This window comes from Xenopus tropicalis, chromosome 8 (assembly GCF_000004195.4).
Source record: "Xenopus tropicalis strain Nigerian chromosome 8, UCB_Xtro_10.0, whole genome shotgun sequence".
Taxonomy (NCBI): Eukaryota; Metazoa; Chordata; class Amphibia; order Anura; family Pipidae; genus Xenopus; species Xenopus tropicalis.
The window spans coordinates 129219173-129241925 of NC_030684.2; positions in this window are offsets into that span (position 1 = coordinate 129219173).

Sequence of the window (22753 nt, forward strand, 5' to 3'; positions counted from 1 at the left end):
CCTGCCCTACCCTGCCTGTGTGTGCCATACTCTGCCTTCCCTACCCTGCCTGCGTGTGCCATACTTTCACTGTGTTTGCCATTCTTGGCTGGTTTGTGCCATACTTGGCCTGTGTGTGCCATACTCTGCCTTCCCTACCCTGCCTGTGTGTGCCATACTCTGCTTGCCCTATGATGCCTGTGTGTATGGCACACACAGGCAGCCTACAGTGACACAATGCTGGCACTGCTCCTACAGTCTGCACAATAACTATATATTAAAAAACTTTTTAATTGCAGTACCACCTCAGTATATGTTCTTTTTGTAGTGTGCAGGGTTTATTTGTGGGTTTCTACTGCTCCTGAGGTGTGAACAGGGGAACAATGGGGGTGATTACAGCCTGAGCCTGAGGTGTGAACACTGCAGGGGGTGAACAATACAGAGATTAAAAGGTGTGAACAACACAGGGGATTACATATTTAAACAATACAGCCTGATTACAGCCTGAATCTGAGGTGAGAACCATGCAGGGGGGGCAGTTAATCTCAGTACTGATACCATTTAAAGCTTACACAAGAGTAAGCCATCAAAGCAGCCAGGCAGGTGGGGGGCCACACAGAGGGGGGTCGCGGGCCGCATGCGGCCCGCGGGCCGCCAGTTGGACAGCACTGCCCTGGGGTGTTAACAGTGAGGTTGTGGTCCTTAAGGAAACCCATCCTTTTTAAATTGGACATGAGTTTCCCAACTTGAATATATTGCAGTAAATGGACAAGCAATCCCAGCTTTTATTAATGGGGAGGAAAGATTTTAGTAGCTTTGTGCACAAAATATCTAAATGTCCTAAATATATTGATATGGGTAAGAGTAAAGGATCTCTTGTCTTTATGTTGTTCCAAACAGACATGATATGATGGTGTCTGAGAGCACCAGATAGACTGACTTAACCAGAATCACTTAACCAAAATCAATTATTTTATCTAGGCCGCTCTTTGTGGGCCAAGAGTTGTTTAGGTTGCTCTTAGCTCAATAAAGGGTTTCATGTATATATTAAAAATGGTCATACTAACCACCCTGCTACAGTAAGTATCCCCTCACCCAAATTGTAACTAGACTAACCTATAGGCTGCCTCCATTCCACAGCATTGGGGCCCTCTACAAGGGTCAGTCCAGAGGTTTAGGAAACATGGCTTCAGATTGTAGGGTAAGGTATCCCAGTCATGCACTTGTTGTTGTTCATCTCTGTTGTTCTATTCATTATGATAAACCTAGTAGAATTTCCAGACAATGCCCCCCAAAGGAAAAAAAAACAGTAAAGTACTTACTTGATTCTCAGTTCCTTTCTATAAAGGGTGACACTTTCTCCTTTGTAATGTTCAGATTTCCTCCCTTACTGTTTACCGTTCTGGATGATATATAGTTATATATAGTGCTATTGTTTCATAGAACGTGAGTGTTGTACATGAAGTCAAGGGAAGTCCCTCGCTAAGGAAGAGAAGACATAGCTCAGTTCTGTTAACTGTTAGTGATTCCCGAATTGTGCAGCTGCTCTCTAAGGGGGTTTACAGATTTGGAAGAGTGACTCTAGAAAGACGAGCGTTGAAACACCAGGCAAAGGGGAAGCTGCAGCACAAAAGCTAGCGCAGTTTGCTAGAGAACCACAGCCACAATGCTCTCCCAAAGACAGGCATACAGTACAAAATGAGCCCCCAGATGCCACAGCAGGGGCCTCTCATGGGGAGGACTGGGCCACATCCACTACCCCTTCAGTGCCACATACAACTACAGAGCCAGCACTCGCAGAAGTCCTTAATGCGATTACATCTAACCATGCTACCCTTGTAGGCAAAATAGATGAACCGAGGACAGACTTTGCAATTCTTAAACAAGATGTGCAGAAACTAAGCGAGAGAACAGGAGAAGCAGAAAGGAGGATCAGTGACTTGGAAGATGCTACTACACCGATTCCGGCCCGCATTACAACATCCGAAAAGCAGCTAAGCTTATTGGAAGCAAAAGGAGACAACCTAGAAAACCGACTAAAGGTGGCCATACACGTGGCGATCTGACGATGTTTCGTACGACCATCGGTCGCACGAAACATCGTCAGATCCGCCACACACCATTCAGGGCTGAATCGGCAGGTAAGGAGGTAGAAACAATAGGATTTCTACCTCCTTCTGCCGATTCAGCTCTGAAGGGAGAATTTTGGTCAGGCGCCTTCTATGGCGCCCGATCAAAATTTTCAAACTGGTCCGATCGGCGAGTCGTACGATATCAGCAGCTTCCTGCGATATCGGTCGACTCGCCGACATGCCATACACGCACCGATTATCGTACGAAACGAGGTTTCATATGATATTATCGGTGCATGTATGGCCACCTTAAGACGCAAAAACATCCGCATCCTGGGCCTACCTGAAAGAGCAGAAGGGGCCAATACTGAAAGGTTTGTGGAACAATGGCTACTAAACAAATTTGGCCAGCCAGCTTTTTTCCCAACCTTTACTGTCGAGAGAGCACACAGAATACCGGGCAAACCACCCCCACCAGGAGCCCCTCCAAAGCCCCTAATAGCACGTCTCCTAAACTACAGAGACGCAGCACTGATTGAAGCAAGAAAAGCGGGAGAAATAATGTATGAAAACCAAAGAATCTCCATATACCCGGATTTCTCCTCTGAAATACGGAAACAAAGAGTAAAGTTCACGGAGGCAAAGGCAAGAGGCAAATCCCATACGCAATGATCTTCCCTTCCCGATTGAGAGTTACAGAAAATGGCAAAACACATTTCTTCAATGCACCAGAGGAGGCTGTTAATTGGCTGGAAACAAGACCCCAAAGATCACCACGGCGAGACTAACAGCAAAAGCTACAACTACCACAACTTCTGGGAGACACGTATAAATCTTGGTAGCCTGAACACATCAGCTGACAAATAAATAACCTTGTTTATATCACTGGGCTGAACAGCCATAATATGCAGGAACTTGACACTCAGATAAGTTACAAATACTCAGGCAACCATAAGGGGTTAGGTGCTATTACAAACATAGTCCAGCGAGCTAGGTACTCTAACTACCCCAGGAACCCCCCCCCCCCACACTAACAGACTGCAGTAGATTATCTCTTACTACAGACTGTACAGTTTTTCTAGTTAAGGGTGCAAACTTACTCAGCTGGGAACATGGGGTGGGTGGGGTGGGTGCGGTAGGGATTACAGTTAAATGTTTATGTTTTTTGTGGTGCTTATTTAGCTAATCTTTTAAAACAAGTCATGCTGCGCACAGGCCTAAATTTACCTACCCTGCAGACCATTTAACAATTCATAACACTGTCTACAGTTAAAGTAATATCATGGAATGTGCGGGGGCCTTGGGGACGCAATAAAGAGACGCTTGGTCTTTGATTTTATTCGCAGAACCAAACCCCAATTTATTTTTCTACAGGAGACCCACCTGGTAGGCAACAAAGTGCTGGCATGAAAACGGCCTTGGATTAGCTCAATGTATCATTCCCTTTACTCCAGTTACTCCCGAGGGGTTACCACACTGATGAGCAAATCTTGCCCCTTCACGCCTGAAAGGGTCATTTCAGATAATCAAGGTAAATACATTATTATACATGGTACCCTACAAGGAACAATTACACTGGTTAACACATACCTACCGCCACCCTTTACAGAGGTGACGCTGCATGAAATTATGGGTTATATACTAACTCTCCCTATGGCACCCCTGCTCCTAATGGGAGACTTTAATGCAGGGGTAGGGAACCTATGGCTCGGGAGCCAGATGTGGCTCTTTTGATGGCTGCATCTGGCTCGTAGCCAAATCTTTAATTAAAAAAATAACGGGGGGCGTGGCCTGCGCTCGGCGGATAGAAGACGTGTTCTAAGCCTTAGAACGCGTCTTCTATCCGCCGAGCGCCGGCCACGCTCTCCTCCGCATCGCATCCACATCCGGCATCCTTGGGACCCACCCTACCTTGCCTCTGCACTCGGTGGATAGAAGACGTGTTCTAAGTCTTCGAAAACGTCTTCTATCCGCCAAGCACAGGCCTCGCCCTCCTCCGCATCACATCCGGCATCCTTGGCACCCACCCTACCTTGCCCCTACGCTCGCCAGATTGAAGACGTGTTCTAAGCCTTAGAACACGTCTTTTATCCACCGAGCGCAGGCCACGCCCTCCTCCGCATCGCATCCGGCATCCTTGGGACCCACCCTACCTTGCCCCTGCGCTCGGCGGATATAAGACGTGTTCTAAGCCTTAGAACACATCTTCCATCCACCGAGCACAGGCCAGGCCCTCCTCTGCATCGCATCCGCATCCGGCATCCTTGGGACCCACCCTACCTTGCCCCGCAGCATTCGCGGCCAAACATATTGTATGGCTCTCACGGAATTACATTTTAAAATATGTGGCGTTTATGGCTCTCTCAGCCAAAAAGGTTCCCGACCCCTGCTTTAATGCCATCTCTGATCTAGATAAATTCAACCCACTCCGGCCTTTACCAGGTGGCTCTCACTGTTTCAACTGGTGGATTTATGGAGAGTACGAAATCCCCTAAAAAAAAAAGCAATACACTTGCTATTCATCAGGTCACAATAGTCTATCCAGAATTGATCTTGCCCTAGGATGTGAAGAACTAAATAAATAAGTTCAGAAGGTAGAAATCCTAACTCGAGGGATCTCAGACCACTCGCCCATAATGCTCACCCTACTTGCATCCCCAGAACCAAATGACAGGGTCTGGAGACTAAGCCCGTACTGGATTAACCACAGTCACATGAGTGAGACAATACAGAGCAGCATTGACACCTACCTAGCGACAAACGCAGAGGAGGTCCCGTTAGAGGTAACATGGGGCACACATTAGGGGTGAATACATCCGCAATATTAAGGCTCTAAATAAAAGCTATGAAGCAGACATCATCCACAAAACCCAGAAACTATGCGACGATTGATTGATTGAGCATAGCCTTCTTTCTGTATAGGAAGGAGTCAGGCTAGGCTCGATCAATCGATCGTCGCATAGTGGATGCTGCTCCTTTGCCGTAGTTCAATTGACAGGAAGCCAAGTTTGAGCAGGTATTTTTTATTAAAGCATTTAAAATACTACGTAGTTTGCAGGATAGGGCAGTCATTGGTGCAGGGTAGAATAGCTTTTTTACTTAAAAAATGTTAGTGTTACTTTTTTCTTCAAGGTAGCCAAACATTCTGGATCACAGGTCCCATACCTGTACAATTTCAAAGTGAATGCTACAAATTAAGCCTCTTGTGTTGGTGAAAATGGAAAAATGATAATAAAAGCAGGACATGATGTAACGGTTCCATCACTTTTCCCTTTGTTACCTCTCTGGTGCTGCCAATTCTTTTATCCTGTATGGGATATGGAACCAATGCAGGCAGTAACCCTTTCAACTCTTTCCCCTTTTCTCTGTGCTGTATATGGTGAAAAGAAAAAGGCACTGACCTGTCCATCATTTCCCCTTGTCCCCGCCCTTATATAGTAAGCTCCAATTTAATGCTACCAAGCATTATTTTTGTCCCGTATTGGGAGTGGCTTCCATTGTGGGTGGCACACCCTAATATGCATTAATTACACATTCTCATTGGTTTTCTATTGACTGCACTGCTGGTTCTCACTGAAACAGTAATAGAAGAGCATACAAAGGGCACAAGAAGACTGACAGATGCTACAGTCAACAACAATTATCTCTTATCTATATTTCTGAATATTGCACTTGGGTCTCCTGACTTCCTCCTGTTTCTGTCTCCTAAAGCTAAACTTTCTCTTAAACCACACTGCTGGGAAATATTATATTATATTATGTTGGTAAGATGTTAGAATATTGCAGACACTGTGGCAACAAGAAGTTTCCTAATATATAAAAATCCCCAGCATCACACAAATCACATGTACTTCCCATAAGGCTACTTCAGTCCCCTGGTTACAAGCTGGGAGTGCTGGTTTCACAACCCAACCCACATCTTGTGCACTCTGGAAATCTTCCCAGCTCATAAAGTGGGGACTTTCATCAGGATTTCCTGTTATTTATCATATTACCAGTGTCAGCTGCTATAATTGCACCGAAGGGCTTTTTAATAAAACATATTTGGAGGAAATTCATATACAAATCCATCCATTACATTCACTACCCATCAGTCTGTGCCAGGATAGGTATTGTGCTTTAAAATGTAAGCCCCTCCCTCTCCTTAGAATGCCCAATATCAGTGCCAGGATAGATAATGGGCTCTTACAATTGACCGGTCAAAATATTTCAGCCTTCGTTAGGCATACACACATTAACATATGTGATTGTTTGGTTGATATATTAACCTTTAAAACACTCTAAAAAACTTTATCAGAATTGTGCAATACACGATTCACAAAAACTTTGCTGAATTATATTAAACAGAATTAACCATCCTTCCCAGTATTCAGTGTCCATAAGTGAAACCTCCATAACAAGGCATAATTCAAACAATGGGTATAGATCTGCAAAAATGAATACATAAAAATCCATAAAAACATACTCCATCAGTCTTATTTAAAAACATTATCCCTTATCCCATTATCCCTAAACAGTTTCCTATGTCCTTAGCATTCATTATTGTTACATAGTCTCAATTTAACCTTATAACCCTTTAAAAGTGTAACCAATCCTAAAAAAAAGGTTACAAGATCAAAACTCAGACTCACCCTAAACCCTGTTTAGTAATTACGTTTTTTTCAACCTCCATCATCACAGAAGCTTCAAAGGCATCAATCGCCGGGTAATTTCCTGGGGGATTAAAGCAACTTTTTTTTTAGACAATTTCTGTCTTAATAGTGCTAAATCATCATTTTTCTTAGTAATACTAGGTAATACTATCAGCACAGTAAGCTTTTAATTTCAAAGACCTAACAAATTTAAACATATCAATAACAAAAGTAAATGGTGCATTGGAATAAACCGGAACAAAATTCAATCCTCTGTTTAAAACCGACAGTTCATTAGGGCTAAGTTCATAAGCTGAAAGATTAAACATCATATTTACCGCTGCCCCCTTGTTGGTTTCTGAAATTTCTTCCGACGTTGAGTGAGTTGTAGTTGTGCGCCCCCTCCGTGTTTTTCTTTTCTTTTTTGGCTGCGGTAGCCCCTGGATAAAAAAGACCCCGCTGAGGACTGGGAAGAGGAAGCCGGTGACTGGCTTTGTTCATCTACTGGCTGCTGAAATGAAGACTCGCTGGATGCGGCAGGGGAACGCCAAGGTCTACACTGTTGTTTTCGCGACTCCCTCCACGTATAGACCTAACCCCGCTCGTAGTCTCGCATGTCTCTGCGGAATTTGCGCAACTTGTTCTGAATAATCTCCTGTTGCAGCGTCACGATTTTACGATCCAGTTCCTGAAGCTTGTCAGCGGTCTCACCTCCCTCGATAGCCTTGAGTTCCTCCTCGACCTTGTAGATTTGCTGTTTGGGGTCTTTCAAACACGGAGACCCCGCGGTATCCTCTGTGCCTTTACGTATTCAGTGAGGGAAGAAGAGTGAAGCATCCATGCTGTCTCCCGGCGCTTCAATTGATCTAATTTCTTTAAAACATCACTTTCATTAGTAGTAGCAAGTAGAATTCAAAATTCTTCTCCTTTCAGCTTCAGTATACCCAAAGGTTTCAGCTTTCTGGTCTGTAGTAGCAGCAATATCAGCAAAAGACATGGTGTGGGGAGTTTTACCAGGGGTGCTAAACAGGTGTATACCGGAAGTCATACAATGGGAAGAATGTATTTTTCAGCCGAATTTATTGATCATCCAAATATCCCGTATATATATTTCCTCCCTAAAATTCATAAGAGTATTCTAAACCCTCCAGGGAGACCCATAGGGGGCTGATTTACTAATCCACGAATCCGAATGGGAAAAATTCGGATTGGAAAACGAACATTTTGCGACTTTTTCGTATTTTTTGCGACTTTTTCGTAACCGTTACGACTTGCGCGAATTGTCGCGACTTTTTCATAGCAATTACAAATTTCGTGTATTGTCGCGACTTTTTCATAGCCATTATGACTTTCGTGAATTGTCGCGACTTTTTTTTATTGCCATTACAAATTTTGTGAATTGTCGCGACTTTTTCATAGCCAGTACGACTTTCGCGAATTGTCGCGACTTTCGTATTGAGCGCTCGAAAAAGTCGCAAAATACCGATCATTACGAAAAAAATGCATTCGGACGCTTTTCGGACGTTCGTGGATTAGTAAATGTGCCCCATAGTGTCCAATATAGGGTCTCTTTTTCAACCACTAGCTTGCTATGTGGATATGGCCCTACAAGAATTAACACCACTTTTAACCCATTGTTTATGGGATACTACTCAATTTTTAAATGTAATTGGGGAGACTGTGCCACCTACTGAAGATTTTCTCATGTGTTCACTTGATGTGAAGGATTTGTTCACGTCAATACCTCACAGTGACGGGATTGAATGTGTACAGATGTACCTGTCCAGAACTAATCTACCTAACCATAAAATTCATTTCATTTGCGAACTTCTGGAAATGGTATTGGTAAAAAACTATTTCCAGTTTAACAATGAGTTTTACTTGCAGCGCCAAGGCTGCGCAATGGGTGCTAACATGGCACCCATCTATGCCAATACCTTTATGGATTTTATTGAAAATACACATATCTTGGTGGGTGAATATGCTCAGTATATTCATACCTATGTAAGATATGTGGATGATACTTTTTTAATCTGGACAGGTACAGCCAGTAAATTACATGATTTTGTGGAACATCTCAATAATGTACATACTACCATAAAATTTACGTTGGAGTTTCACCCTAATACTTTACACTTTTTGGACGTAGATATAATGTACATGAATAATGAATTTGTGACTACTGTTTACAAAAAAACCTACAGATCGGAATAATTTTGTACAATCTAAAAGTTTCCATCCTCCTGGGTTATTGACCGGCCTACCAAAAAGTCAGTTCTTAAGGGTACTCCGGATAACCTCGAATGATGCACTTTATGAAATAGAGGCAGAAAAAATGATGTCTAAATTTATAGAGAAGGGTTATGATGTGGCATCACTTAGGTTAATTAATGAGCAAGTGAAAGCTACGCCAAGAGAAGAATTGTTAAAGAAAAGAAAAAGGGAAAATAAAAAATGTCAGCAATCTGTATTTGTGACTACTTTTGATAATAATGCAGGACTGATTAAAAAAACTGTGTTAAAATATTGGGGCGTTTTGAAGGCGGATTCCAAATTTGGGAAACTGTTTAATAACCCCCCGATGTTTTCTTACAGAAAAGGATAAACTGTAGGCGAGTTGGTAAAATCAAGAGTAACTTGCAGGAAGATGAATAGTGAATTAATAGAGAAGGGAGGTACTTACCCATGTGTTAATTGTGGCCATTGTAATGGCATTATACGTGGGGCCACTGTAATACACCCACATAACGGCTCAAAAATGCCTATCAAAGGGACCTTTGATTGTACCAGTAAAAATGTGGTTTATTATATAAAATGCCCCTGTGGATTAGGCTATATAGGCCAGACCAGTCGTGCAGTACGGGTACGATCGAATGAACATAAATCCACTATACGTAACTATAAACCCCCTGTCTCCATGGTGTTGAAAAAAGGAAAAGAAAATGAACCGGTTAAAAAATTGGGAAAAGAAAAAAGAGAAACAACATTAGCTAAACATTTTTTTAAATGTGGCCACCAAGTTTCGCAACTGAGGTGGCAAATACTGGAACAGGTGAAAGGAAGGGAAGATCATGATATAAATAGACGTTTATTACAAAGGGAGTGTTACTGGATCTGGCCTTTAAAAACGAAATACCCTAATGTCCAGTAATAAAGGGATTCTGGCGAGAGGTGCTCAGTTACGCTGGCACTGGCACTCCCTAATATATTGTCACCCAGTTTATGCTTATTAGGTATACTGGACACCCTACAATTGGGACCTCCAGCCAAATTGTGCTACTTACAACTGCTATACTATGCCAAAAAGGCATTGTTACTACACTGGAAATCTACAGGACCACCCTCTCTGAACTTTTGGAAAAAGCTCATTAATGACTCCCTACCAAAACAGAAGCTAGTGTATCAAGCTCGCGGATGCCCGGACAAATTTGAGGCCATATGGGGGACATGGCTCCTGGCAGATGCACCACCTTAGCCGACCTGAAACACTCAGCAAAAAAGACACAAGGTCCCCATCTTGGCTTTGTATAAATGTAAACCTTGGATATAGCAACCCTCCAGCTCACTCCCCCTTTTCTTCTTCTTCTTTTTCTGACTCTTCTTATCTCTTTTTTCTTCTTTTCTTATTTTCCTCAAAGGGAAATTTCCCTTATGTTGTTGTTTAAAATTGAAAAATGCAAAATAAAAACTTTAAAAAAAAACAAAAAAAAAACGAAATACCCTAGAGCAGTGCTGTCCAACTTCTACGGTGCCGAGGGCCGGAATTTCTCTAGCATACATGGTGGAGCCATGGAAGCAAGTTTTGACCACTCCCCTTTTTGAAACCACACCCACTTCAAACCACACCTATTTTATCACAATGGTGGTAGCACAGCAAAATCCCAAATGCTTGGTCCTTACTGTGGGGATATCAACCATCATTCCTATGTGAAAGAATTATGTCATATTAAGATATACCCTTAAATTCCATATGCCTCCTCCTCCCCTGTGGATAACACAGCAACCCCCAGTACATAATTACACACCTTTGGGACCATTTAATGGCTATTTCCAACTGCTAACAAACTCCCACAACAAACCCCTGCCAGGTTCACCTCCCACAAGCAGCATAGGGCAAGAAGAGTATGGCACACACAGGCAGCACTCTGCCTGTCCTATGCTGCCTCTGTGTGCCATACTCTGCCTGCCCTACCCTGCCTGTGTGTGCCATACTCTGCCTGCCCTACCCTTCCTGTGTGTACCATTCCCTCCCTGACCTACCCTGCCTGTGTGTGCCATACTCTGCCTGCCCTACCCTGCCTGTGTGTACCATTCCCTCCCTGACCTACCCTGCCTGTGTGTGCCATACTCTGCCTGACCTATGCTGCCTGTGTGTGCCATACTCTGCCTGCCCTACCCTGCCTGTGTGTGCCATACTCTGCCTGCCCTACCCTGCCTGTGTGTGCCATACTCTGCCTGCCCTACCCTGCCTGTGTGTGCCATACTCTGCCTGACCTATGCTGCCTGTGTGTGCCATACTCTACCTGCCCTATGCTGGCTGTATGTGCCATGCTCTGCCTACAGTACCTGAGGTGTGAAGAAGTGAACAATGGGAGTGATTACAGCCTGAGCCTGAGGTGTGAACACTGCAGGGGTTGAACAATGCAGAGATTAAAAGGTGTGAAAAACACAGGGGATTACATATTTAAACAATACAGAGGGATTACATCCTAAATCTGAGGTGAGAACCATGCAGGGGGCCAGTTAATCTCAGTACTGATACCATTTAATGCTTACACAAAGGTAAGCCATCAAAGCAGCCAGACAGGTGGGGGGCCACACAGAGGGGGGTCGCGGGCCGCCAGTTGGACAGCACTGCCCTAGAGGGTTAAATGAGGAGTGCATTATGTCCTGCTTCCTATAGATTCTGTTGGTAGTATGTTCAGTGAATTATATAAATATTTCTCCCTGCAGATAATTTATTATACATGTGAGGAAGCTGCAGAGCTACAATGACAGGGAATCCTTTCTTGCTTCAGGGTGAGTCTGAGTTTTGATCTTGTAACCTTTCGTTAGTTTTGGAAACAAAATTTAGGATTGGTTACACTGTTAAAGGGTTATAAGGTTAAATTGAGACTATGTAACAATAATGAATGTTAAGGACATAGGAAACTGTTTAAAGGAAAAATAACGCTAAAAATTTTTAACTAAAAAATCTATTCTACCCTCCCCCAATAATTGCCCTATCCTGAAAACTATTTGTTATTTTGAATGCTTTAGAAGAAAATACCTGTAAAAAACTTGGCTTCCAGTCATTTGAACAAAGGCGATATGGCGATGCAGGGAAAGTTTCAGGGTAAGCGTTCACTATGCGGCGATCGACTGATCGAGCCTAGCCTTCCTTCTGTATAGGAAGGACTCAGGCTAGGCTCGATCAATCGATCACTGCATAGTTGATGCTTCACCCGATACTTTCTCCTGCATGGCCGTATTGGCTTTGTTCAAATGACAGGTCACTGCATCAGTCCCTTCTTTCCTTAGAACAGTGGTTGCCAAACTGTGGGACTGATTCACAAGGAGGGCGTGGAGCAGTAAGGGGAGCACAGGCATACAAGTTTTGTACAAATTTCATTATGTTTATGCTGGCCGGATGATTGGTTGACTTGTTGAGGCATAAACAGTTGAAGCACACTGGACAACGGAGTTTGCTAAAACCAAGGTGCCTGACGCGTTTCGTGCACACTTAATCATAGGCAAAATCACCGTCTTTTAGCAAACTCCGTTGTCCGGTGTGCTTGGAGTTCCTTCAACTGTTTACGACTTTCCCCTTCAGCTACGGGTTCGGGGCCTTGAGCACCCAGACCACCTCTGGACCTTGGTGAGCTATTCGTTCTTCGTTTGACTTGTTGATTTCTTTAATTGATTTGGGATTGGATATTTTGGAGATAGGCTCGGGGTTTACACACCTGAGCCTCCACGTGTTATCGGGTATAATTTGTACTGCTATCCCAATATAAACTTTATAATCAATTTATTTATTATTTTGATTCAAGTTTACTTTTGCTTTAGGGCTCATTTTTGTATACGTTTTGTTGACTTGTTGAGGCAGGTAACAATGTTGGACCATGGACCATTTAACCATTAAATAAACCCAATAGGGCTGTTCTGCCCCCAATAAGGGGTAATTATATCTTAGTTGGGATCAAGTACAGGTACTGTTTTATTATTACAGAGAAAAGGGAATCATTTAACCATTAAATAAACCCAATAGGGCTGTTCTGCCCCAATAAGGGGTAATTATATCTTAGTTGGGATCAAGTACAGGTACTGTTTTATTATTACAGAGAAAAGGGAATCATTTAACCATGAAATAAACCCAATAGGGCTGTTCTGCCCCAATAAGGGGTAATTATATCTTAGTTGGGATCAAGTACAGGTACTGTTTTATTATTACAGAGAAAAGGGAATCATTTAACCATTAAATAAACCCAATAGGGCTGTTCTGCCCCCAATAAGGGGTAATTATATCTTAGTTGGGATCAAGTACAGGTTCTGTTTTATTATTAGATAGAAAAATGAAATCATTTTTAAAAATGTGAATTATTTGATTACAATAAAGTCTATGGGAGATGGCTTTTCCGTAATTCGGAACTTTCTGGATAATGGGTTTCCAGATAAGGGGTTCGATATCTGTATTAAGTGCAAAACCCCCGAAAACTTGAATGTAAAAATTCACCATCTAAAAGCTTGCAAGTTTCTATAGAAGTCAATGGGAGTTGTCCTAGGCAAAGTCAAGGCATATTTTATTCAAGATATTTGAGGTATTTAAGTTTTTTGAAGGAGGTTTCCTTATTAATAAATAAGTTACGATTCGATTTGCAAGTTTATTCAATTTAGAAAAACAAACTTGAGTTCACAATCTTGAAAATTGATAAATAAGCCCATTATTATATAGATGGACCTATAAGCTGGTCTTCAGTATTTAATATGTATGTCCTAACAACCAGATACCAGTTAGATTTGTTCTGGATCATTACACATGGCAACTAATCAAAAGTTTGAACATTTGATACATTTAAATTCATTATTTTTAACCCATTGACCCCTTCCAAGAAAACACTCAAATATCAGTAGCGACCAAGGTTCAATCCAGGCCTAATAACCCAAAGGAACCAATCATATGTTTGCTATAGGTTACCAGAACTTGCGCACCTGTTGGTGCGTTCCAATCCTCAGCTTCCATAACTACAGTATATCACTTGCAGATTTGCTTATTTCTGACTCAGAGCAGAATAAACCAATAACATATTATTGGTTTAAAAATAACTGGTTTGTTTCCTTGTCAATGTGACTGACGGTGTGGTTATACAGGGGAAGCTTAGACATTATAAAACCTGTGGTTCCTGACAATAAGAAATGATATGAGGAACATTAACTCAAAGATCATGTGACATTTCCGCTTATGGGAAATCCACAAGACCACAGGCGGCTGCAGCAACATCACTGCCCGATGCTTTTTACCCAGTATATTAATCATCTCCCTGAGTGTTAGGTAAAACTTCTAGCAGAGAGACATTTATGAGAACACGAAAACACAAGAAATGCAATTTGTATATGTCCTGGATAAGAATATTGATTATACAATCAAAAGATTATATTAACTAGAATGTCAGGGGTGAGTGTTTGCAGCATATTTCTGGCCTAAAATGTTGTCTGGCATCAAATAGTTTTCTACAAATTGTATCTAGAAGGTTTATCGAGATACAATTTGGCGTATCTACAAAAGTGCAATTTTTTCCTTATCCAATTATAGCGATGTTTGTGTCAATAGCCGGGTTTATTTTTAAGTGTAATGGGCAAATATTTTCTGGCATAAATACTTTTCATAATTACGTCACTGCATTTCCCATTGTAATGGGAAAAACACAGTGTTGAATAGTGATGGGCGAAATGTTTCGCCAGGCATGGATTTCCGCGTTTCGCCATTGGCGGATTGTTTTGCGGAACGGATAAAAGAATTCGCCGCGCGTCCAAAAATTGTCGCGGGCATCAAAAGAATAGTCGCGCGTCAAATTAAATAGTCGCAGTGTCAAAAAAAAATAGTCACTGCGTCAAAAGAATAGTCGCACATCAAGAGAATAGTCACGGCGTTAAAATAAATAGCTGCTGCGTCAAAAGGATAGTCGCGAGCGACAATTTTTTTTTTTTACGTGCAACATTTTTGCCGTTTCGCGGGACAGATTCGCCCATCACTAGTGGTGAATTATGACCATAAAGGAATTCTTTTTTTATTATTTGTAGTTTTTTTTCCCTTATTTGTAGTTATTTTATTTTCAGTTAAGCAGCTCTCCAGTTTGGAGTTTCAGCAGTAGTGATGAGCGAATCTGTCCCATTTCGCATTTTGCAAACGGCAAAAAATTCGGGATTTTTTTTGTCGCCCGGGTCTATTTTTTGTCGCCCGCATATATTTTTTTGTCGCCCGTATATATTTTTTTGTCGCCCGCATATATTTTTTTGTCGCCTGCGCTTTTTGACGCAACCGCGGGTCTAAGTTACCTTAGCAACCAGGGAGTGGTTTGGATCAGAGACTGGTATATGAATAGGAGAGGGGCTGAATAGTAAAGAAAGTTACAAAAAGTAACAATAACAATAAAACTGTAGCCTCACAGAGGTTTTTGGCTGCCGGGTTCAGTGACCCCCCCATTTAAAAAATGAGTTGAAAAAGATTTGGAAGAGTCGGAAGAAGAAGGCAAATAATTTAAAAACTATAACAAATAAATAATGAAGACCAGTTGAAAGGTTGCTTAGAATTTGACCGTTCTGTAACATACTAAAAAACATAGTAAAAAACTAAAAATGCCCTCGGCCTTAGTGTTTTTCTTTCGGTTAATTGCTATTTCCCACGGGCTCTTTTTCTTTTCTAGCTTACTTCCCCATTCTACTTCTTGGAGACATTTCCTTCTGTCAATAATCTTCGCATTTGTTTCCTAACGCTTCCCTCTCACATTCACAAAATCAAAACAAAAAGCCCTTGCTCAATCATTTCAAAATCATTTTCAAAAAAGGGACTTTCTGTGGTTGAGCTATGGAGGGCATGCTAAGCCTCCAAGAGCGGAAGTAATTACGTGCCCTTGATATGACCATGAGAACTATGTCAATGGAACCACACTTCATGGTTAAAATTCTACATAGGACAGAAAAGTAGAATAAGGTTTGGGTGACCTATTAGGTCTTTGTTAGAAGTTCTATCAAAAGAATATTCTGCAGACATAAGAGCAGCACCTGAAGCAAATGAAATTGCACAACTGCCTGAAGGCAAGCAGTCCAGGGAGTGAGAAACATCAGGTGAGGGCAATTCCTGTCGTAAGTTAATAAGTCATAAGGATGGACAACCTTATGGCTGGGATATTACATAAGGCACACTCCAGTAAAAAACACAAAAGATATTTCATATACAAATTACAGGCCTTACAAAGACCTATAGTGAAGACATTTTCTCACATAGTTTGCCCTGGTCAACTAGGATTTACCCAAATGTGAAAAGCTCTTGTTGGCTTTATATACCCTAAACTCCATCTGTATTTTATGGATACAAGGCAGTAAATGTCAGGACATCAGTGAAACCCAAGCTCGCCCAGTAAGCTTTTATGGAACCATCTCCAAAGGATGTAAGCCATTAAGTTTTATTTGTAAAGAATGAGGTGGATAAAACACTACATTGCCACACAATGTTTTAAAATATAGGACCTATGGATCAATCCGATAGCTACAGTGTTGCCATTGTTTATGAACTCTTAACCGAAATTATGACCAAAAACTTGGCCACAATTCCTAATACTAAATAATTAGAACCTAATTACTTCTAATGATCTTCATGTTTTTCTTAATACAACCCTCTGCACTTTCACCAAAACAACAACTGAGGGGTAATTTTTGTTTGCCCAGGGAAACTATACATCATTTTTTTCAGGACAATCTGGGCTTTCTAATGTTTTCTGTATTTCTGTGTAATTCCACTTCTGTAACAAGATTTAAGGGTCTAAATACCTTCTTCTCTAGCCCCTACTCATTACTGGTCAGCAGCAATCCGGCCCCCACACCAACATGCCCGGTGAATAGAGGTCCAACAGGACTAGAGCCCACTGGGTTTTTATCCAGTGCCCTGTTGGGCCAGTCCAACCCTGTACCCCAATATCCCAGTTTGGGTGCCAGTGTGTATGTGCTGTTTGCTGATCCCCAAGATGGCTGCTGGGAACAGGTGGGGACCAATGCTGTCAGGCAGCTCTGTAGTTCTGGGCATGCTATGGGGGCACAGAAGAGAAAGGCAAATAATAAATAACTATAAACAAAAAACAACTATAAAAAAAAAAATACTGAAGACCAATTGCAAAGTTGCTAGGAATAGGTTGTTCTATAACATACTAAAAATTAACGTAAAGGTGAAGCACCCCTTAGTGACCAATGCACAACATGTCACTACTCTGCAGAAGATTTGTTTGGTGGCCCTTTTGGGTCCTCATTTTAGTACTAATTCAAGAAGGAGAAAATAGCACAGTTACAGTCTCTTATGTTATTTGTTCACGATTTTGCTTCCCAGCATTAAGGTCCCCATACACAGGCCGATTCTAGCTGCCGATATGGGTTCCTTAGACCGATTTGGCAGCTAATCGGCCCGTGTATGGGCGCTAACAACGGGCCTGCCCGACCGATATCTGGCCTGAAACCAGCCAGATCTCGATTGGGCAGGTTAGAAAATCTAGTTGGATCGGGGTCCACATCGGCTCGTTGATGCGGTCCTCGGACCAACTTTGCCTATACCCGCCGTAATAATTCAATAATTTGGCCCCAGGGCCGAACGATCGAATTAGCCTGGATTCTACCAATATCGCCCACCCATAGGTGGAGGATATCGGGAGAACATCTGCTTCCTTGGCAACATCGCCAAGCGAGCGGATCTTAAGGTGTATGGGGACCTTAAGGTGGGAGTCTGGAAACATGACAAACACACAGCATATTTATGCAATAAGCCAAGTTCATAATCACGTCTGTTCTGTTGATATGGAATGAACCACTATTTTAGCAATTGTGTTTGCTGCTATTATTGCAACGTTCCAACTGGGACTTTTCTCCTTTCACTGATGGTATTACTGAAAATGAGAAATTTCCCCCTTTTTACAACTCTGTGGGAATATTCTTTCTAATATCTTCCGTACATTGTTCTATCTGTGCTAGTAAAACCCCTCATTAAGAAGAGTCAACAAATATCAAAGCGAGTCTCGTACAGTATTGCAAAAGCCTACATACCGGAACAATTGGCTAGGTGCCCAGATTCCAATGACTATTCAGGGTGTGTAGACATTGTTGTAGAATTATTTCCAGACAATTTGCCAGTATCATATCTGCTATGTTAAAGCTCCATGGAGGGATAGGTTGGGTGCCTAGGGAAGGGACCTCAGACCTTGAACTGATACCCTTTTGCCCACAACCCAACCTGCTGTCCTGTAGGGCACATATACATCATATTGTTAAGGGACAATATCCCATTTCATGTGCTCAAAACCTACTGTTCATTGTGGGGCTTTCATGAGGACCTCATAGATTTCTGATGAGTTTTCATGAGCTAAACTATGGGATAACTTCTGCTCATCAAAGGAAATCATACTGTCTCACAGTCTTACAGCTCAAGCATAATGAGGGTAACCACCCTTGAACACCTAGAAAGTTTGAAAACAACTTACAGTGTCAGAGCAATACAGACATTTGTAAGTCCTTGGGTTTCTTCCGTGTTTTTTCTATATTTAGAATACCAATTTACCTAGGGATGTGCTAATGTGCACTGAATCTGTAACAGATGTAACCCCTTTTTGGCTGTAGAACATGTACATGTAATTAACATGTATAGTTGGTGTAGGGACCCATAGGGTTAATATCCCTGTGGCTTTAAACCCTACACTTCTTTTCCTGTTACTGGGCAAAGACCCATGTATCATAATTGATATTAACATATACCCTGTTATTGGCTCAAAGCTAGACCACACTTTAATATAGTGTTAGGAAAGGGGTGGTTCTGCCTTCTTGGCCTTGGCCTTCATGGCCTTCTTGGCCTGCAGCATTTGATCTTCATGGATACTCCATGAAGCCTGGGATCCTCACCAGCCCACAAGTTTAAGCCCTAAGGGGGACCAGCACCCTTGGAGAAGTCGGAGAGCAGGGACCCCGTGAATGAGGGAACAGTAAGGACAGACTATCTTGTGTCATACCACGTGTAACCACGTGCAGCTTGGTTAGTAAGAGCAGTTTCTGGCTCCATCCAGGAGGACAGAGGATTAGTCTCCTTTACAGGCTCTGTTGCCTTATTGTAGGGACCACGGTTTAGATACAGGTTGCAGGTCAGTGTAAATCCCTGAACCATCATCAGCCAGTTGGGATCCGGTCCAATAAGGGTGATATCCTAAGGATAAAGAACTACTTTCCCTAGACCTTCCACAGTGGTGCCAAACTGGTTTACTATATTATCCATACCATCTGCCTTGCTCTAATACCTCATGGTCTGTGAGTATTTTCGCTGAACCCTGCCTAATTATGTTTGTGTTTCCTGGCATCCACTTGCTTAATTATTGCATTTACACATACACGTTGCAGTGGGAGGTATAGTTATACAACACCCTCCATATTGCACCTTCCACATTGCGAAGGCCGATCTTGTGGAAACAGAGTCACATGTACCCCGTGCTTTATCCTAGTTGGACAATTTGACTAATATAGCCAATAAAGGGTTACATAGGTATAATATGAACATAGGACAAGACTGTTAATAATCATGTCTTAACCTTCATCTTTCCCAGGCTTCCTTTGATTTATTTCTGATCCTGCAGATAATGGGACTCAGTATAGGTGTCACTTGGGTGTATATAGAGAGAGCACAGCCCTGTCCCGATCTGGACTGGAACAAGGAAGGGTAATGTAGACAAATGGCAAGACTGGTGATCATTTTGAATATAATATATTAATCTTCAGCTTTTTTAGGCCTCCCTTGACCTCTTTATTCCTGATACTGTAGATAATGGGATTCAGCATAGGAGTCACAACTGTATAGAGAATGGGCATAATCCTGTCCCGATCTGGTGAGTAACTGGAACGAGGGCGCAGGTACATGAACATAATGGTGCCATAGAAGAGACAGACCACGGTAAGGTGAGAAGCACAAGTGGAAAATGTCTTGTACCTACCATGTTTTGAGTGCATTTTCATAATGGTACGGATAATGTGGACCACGGTAAGGTGAGAAGGCCACACATCCCAAGAACAAAATGCTCCTGTCCTGGGATAACGTATTAGCAAGGATCTTGGGCAGTATGGTGGAGGATAGGCAAGTGTCAATGAACGAGAGGTTAGTAAGGAAAAAGTACATAGGAGTGTGCAGTCGGCTGTCACTTCTAACCACAATCATTAGAAGAAGGTTTCCAGCGAGTGTGATTGTATAAATGGCCAAGAAGATCACAAAGTATAAAGCTTGTAGGTATGGGATGTCTGAGAGACCAAGAAGAACGAAGCTGCTCACAGGTGTTTGGTTGAATTTTTCCATTGACAAAATAAAGCTGGAAATAAATAAATGTGGGATTAATCGTAGCTGATTACTCTATAACCACCACATACATGCCCTGGGTAATGTTTTGGGCTATCCCATGTCAACCAATGCTTACTATAAATGGGGGAGAACATGTATTGGACAGATTGGACATCATAGTGATGAGCGAATCTGTCTAGCTCACTGGTTATATTCTACCAGAATTACTTTAATGGTTTTCAGAATTATTTTATCCAGGTCTCTGTTCGTGGACAACACATGGTACGTTCTTCTTAGCTCATAACATGGTTACTGGTATATATACTGTATATATATAATTTGACTGGCTGTTTTTGTCCTGTGCAAGACTATCGTCCTTGATGCAGAAATTATATTAATTGGAGTGGAAGGAGTCGGTGTTTGCAGCATATTATCTAAAATCTAGGGGCACATTTACTAACCCACGAACGGGCCGAATGCGTCCGATTGCGTTTTTTTCGTAATGATCGGTATTTTGCGATTTTTTCGGAAAATTGTCGCGACTTTTTCGTTACCAATACGATATGCCCGATTTTTTCGTAGCGTTAAAACTTGCGCGAAAAGTTGCGATTTTTTCGTAGCGTTAAAACTTGCGCGAAACGTCGCGCCTTTTAAGTTTTAACGCTACGAAAAAGGCGCAACTTTTCGCGCAAGTTTTAACGCTACAAAAAATCGCCAGATTTTGCGCAACTTTCGGAATGACTATGAAAAACTCGTGTTTTTTCGCGCAAATCGTATTGGTAACGAAAAAGTCGCTACAATTTCCGAAAAGACGTAAAGGCGCTGAAAAAAATCGCAAAAAATATGAAAAAGTCGCAAAATGTTCGTTTTCAAATCGGAATTTTTCAAATTCGGTTTGGATTTGTGTCTTAGTAAATGTGCCCCATAGTCTGATTATAATTTTCCATATTCATTTTTCAAGTGTGCTCAGCCACAAACCATGCCTGACAACCCCCTCCCAAAAAACAGTGAAATAACATTTTCTAAATGGGGAAGATACACCTGTCTTGTCAAACGGAAACAAGATTTGTTCAAATTTTAACAATACCTTAAGTCTGCTAAAAATCATTGAAACATCAAATAAACCCTATAGTATTGTTTTGCATACAGTAAGGATTAATTACATATTGGCTGGGATCAAGTACAGGTACTGTTTTATTATTACAGAGAAAAGGGAATCATTTAACCATGAAATAAACCCAATAGGGCTGTTCTGCCCCAATAAGGGGTAATTATATCTTAGTTGGGATCAAGTACAGGTACTGTTTTATTATTACAGAGAAAAGGGAATCATTTAACCATGAAATAAACCCAATAGGGCTGTTCTGCCCCCAATAAGGGGTAATTATATCTTAGTTGGGATCAAGTACAGGTACTGTTTTATTATTACAGAGAAAAGGGAATCATTTAACCATGAAATAAACCCAATATGGCTGTTCTGCCCCAATAAGGGGTAATTATATCTTAGTTGGGATCAAGTACAGGTACTGTTTTATTATTACAGAGAAAAGGGAATCATTTAACCATGAAATAAACCCAATAGGACTGTTCTGCCCCCAATAAGGGGTAATTATATCTTAGTTGGGATCAAGTACAGGTACTGTTTTATTATTACAGAGAAAAGGGAATCATTTAACCATGAAATAAACCCAATAGGGCTGTTCTGCCCCCAATAAGGGGTAATTATATCTTAGTTGGGATCTAGTACAGGTACTGTTTTATTATTACAGAGAAAAAAGAAATCAGTTTCAAAATTCTAAATTTTTGATTAAAATGGAGTCTATGGGAGACAGGCTTTCCGTAATTCGGAGCTTTCTGGATAACGGGTTTCCGGATAAGGGGTCCAATACCTTTATCTATTTTTAGGTCATATTTATGCAGCAATATTTAAAAGGGTTCATAAACTTCCATACACCACTGTATAAAGATACACCCATAACTATCATTAGAGAGCTATAACTACAGAAACAAAATGTAGTAAAATGCTAAAAAACCCATGAACTGTATAGAAAGAAAGCGAAAGCATTTGCTGGAGTGCTAGGTGCAGGTGTAATACAGTCATGGGGCCAATACAACAAAATAGACTGAATTACTGAAGAACTTTTGCAAATCCCATAAATTCCATTTTATCTATCTTGCTTTCCTCTCCCACGTGTGCCTCTCCCATAGAAATGACTAACTGTGACTAAATGAGGGACGGAGACGCAGAACAAAAATAAAAACGTGTTAAGCTTCATAAACATTGTGTGTCTGTTTGTTCTAATGAAAGCAAACTCTTCCCTCCCAGTCAAACAAAGAATGGACATCTTAGTAAAGATTGGATGTTTGGCCCATTCTATGCTTTTATCATTCACACAATGGCACAGAAAGAAATATTTAATAATAATCTGACCTACACACTGTATCATTTGTTTGCGAAATGTAGGCACTTTGTATTTCTCCCCAACTACTCCCTCCAGTGTTATTATGCCCAAGTACATTTTTAT